We start from the raw sequence: 3170 nt of genomic DNA on the forward strand, positions 1-3170 counted from the left end.
TGAGATGGAGTCTCCCTCTGTTGCCCAGGCTGGAGTGCAATGGTGTGATCTCAGCTCACTGCAACCTCCACCTCCTGACTTCAAGCAATTCTCCTGCTTCATCCTTCCGAGTAGCTGCGATTACAGGTGTGCACCACCACACCCAGCTAATTTTTGTATTTTTAGTAGGCCATGAGTAGTGGTTCATACCTGTATTTCTAGCACTTTGGGAGGCCAAGCCAGGCAGATCACCTGAGGTCAGGAGTTTGAGACCAGCCTGGCCAACATGGTGAAACCCTGTCTCTACAAAAAATACACAAAATTAGCCGGGAGTTGGGGCATGTGCCTGTAATCTCAGCTACTTGGGAAGCTGAGGCAGGAGAATTGCATGAACCAGAGAGAGAGAGGTTGCAATGAGCCACAATCATGCCACTGTACTCCAGCCTGGGCGACAAAGTGAGACTTGGTCTCTTAAAAAAAGAAAAGAAAAAAACATGAATTGGGAAGTCTGCTACAGATGATATTAACATCATCAAAAGATAACTACTTTGATACATATGGGAATTTAGTATATGATAAAAATGACATTTCAAATCAAATGGGGAAAAGATAAGTTATTCAATAGATAGTGGTGTTGGGACAATTGAATGGGCATCTGGACAAAAAAGTTGGATTCACATCTCACATCGTATTCCAAAATAAATTTGTATATAGAAAAAGAGACACTTAAAAAATAATATTGGCTCTTTTGAGAGGCCAAGGCAGGTGGATCACCTGAAGTCAGGAGTTTGAGACTAGCCTGGCCAACATGGCAAAACCCTGTCTCTACTAAAAATGTAAAAATTAGCCAGGCATGGTGATGGGCGCCTGTAGTCCCAGCTACTGAAGAGACTGAGGAAGGAGAATCGCTTGAACCTGGGAGGCAGAGGTTGCAGTGACCCAAGATCACATCGCTACACTCCAGTCTCAGTGACAGGGTGAGACTCCACCTCAAAAAAGAAAAAAGAAAAAAAAGAAAAATCTTGTAAGGAATGGCTTTCTATATATGACAAAAGGTGCAGAAGTGTAGAGAAAAATATTCATCAATTTTGCCACATTAAAAAATCTACCTGAAAAAAATATTCAATTTTTAAAAATGACAAGGTGGAAATATTTGCAACTTATATTATAGACTAAGGACTAATTTCCTTAGTAAACTTATATACATCTGTAAGAAAAAGACCAGCAACCCAACAGAAAAATTAACAAAGGACTTATTTCATTAAAAATGGCTCTTGGCCAGGTATGGTGGCTTATGCCAATAATCCTAGCACTTTGGGAGTCCGAGGTGGGTGGATCACGAGGTCAAGACCATCCTGGCCAACATGGTGAAAACTCATCTCTAATAAAGATACAAAAATTAGCTGGGCATGGTGGTGCTTGCCTATAGTCCCAGCTACTTGGGAGGCTGAGGCAGGAGAATCGCTTGAACCCAGGAGGCAGAAGTTGCAGTGAGCCGAGATCACACCACTGTTCTCCAGCCTGGGCTACAGGGTGAAACTCCATCTTAAAAAAAAAAAAAAAAAAGGCTCTTAAATGTATGATATGCATCCACCTCAAAATAAGGGAAATGCAAATCAAAACTATAAGATACCACTTTTATATTGAAAAATTGGCAAAACTCAAAAAGTTTGATTAACATTCTCCATTGATGAGTATTTGGGGATGGGTATCGAATGTATTACTGACAGTTTAAGTTGGTACAACCTTCATGATAAGTACTATGCATTGGTAAAATACACTCCAACCTTATCTACCATTTCTTCTCTTGCGCAATTTGTATTAGCCACGTTGGCCTCCTCCTCCTCTTCAAACATGCAAGGCGCACTCCAGCCGTAAGGCTGTGCACTTGCCTTTCCCCGCTAACCCTGAAATGCATACCAATTTTTCCTTACCTCCTCAGGCCTTTGCTCAAATGTCAGTGAAGCCTTCTCTGATCACCCGATCTAAAACAGCGGCTCCCATCCCCTCTATCATTCTCCTTTTCACCCCATTTTTTTCTTTTGAGCACTTATCATCTGACGACACTATTCTATGCATTTATGTTTACTGTCTCTGCTTTCCAATTGTAAACCTAGGACTTTGTTGTATATACTGCTGTAACCCCAAACTCCAGAACATTACAGGCTTAGAATGTAGTAGGTGCTCATTAAGTACAAATAATGAATGAATGAACGTCTATTGAGGACAACTTAATATCTACTAAAACTTAGAATGCACATACTTAGTAAGCCTCCTTTAGGCATTTATCTAACAGATATCCTTGCACATATGTGAAACAGAGAATGGAAAGGTTATTTGTTGTAGCACTGTTTGTAGTAATGAAAGAAGAAAACAACCTAAGGACATTTTTTTCTTTTTTGGGACAGAGTCTCACTCTGTCGCCCAGGCTAGAGTGCAATAGTGCGATCTTGGCTCATTGCAACCTTGCCCCCCAGTTTCAAGCGATTCTCCTGCCTCAGCCTCCCGAGTAGTTGGGACTACAGGTGCATACCACCATGCCCACCTAACTTTTTATATTTTTAGTAGAGATGGGGTTTCACCGTGTTAGCCAGGATGGTCTCAATCTCCTGACCTCATGATCTGCCCACCTCAGCCACCCAAAGTGCTAGGATTACAGGTGTGAGTCACCAAGACTGCCCGGACAAATTTTAAAATAAGTTACCTATAGCCAGGCATGGTGGCTTATGTCTGTAATCCTAGCACTTTGGGAGGCTGAGGCGGGCAAATTGCTTGAGCCCAGGAGTTTGAGACCAGCCCAGGCGACATGCTGAAACCCCGTCTCTACAAATACAAAAATTAGCCAGGTGTGGTGGCGCGCACCTGTAATCCCAGCTACTTAGGAGGCTGAAGTGGGAGGATCACTTGAGCCCAGGAGGTTGAGGCTGGGGTTAGCCGTGATCATGCCACTGCACTCCAGCCTGGGTGACAGAGTGAGACCCTGTCTCAAATAAAAAATAAGCTACCTATACAATAGAATAAAGAAATACTATGTAGACATGAAAAGATCTCTAATTGAGAAAATTATTTGGCTATCTTTGGCAACTGTACTATCTCAAAACTCTGGTGATACCACTACAAGAATGAACTCCCTTATAATGAAGTGCTTAATGGTAAGGAGAGTGGAAGTGAACAGGTATAAACAGTGAGTG

Source organism: Sapajus apella, unplaced genomic scaffold, assembly GCF_009761245.1.
Source record: "Sapajus apella isolate SASKATOON/1434 unplaced genomic scaffold, GSC_monkey_1.0 scaffold38, whole genome shotgun sequence".
NCBI lineage: Eukaryota > Metazoa > Chordata > Mammalia > Primates > Cebidae > Sapajus > Sapajus apella.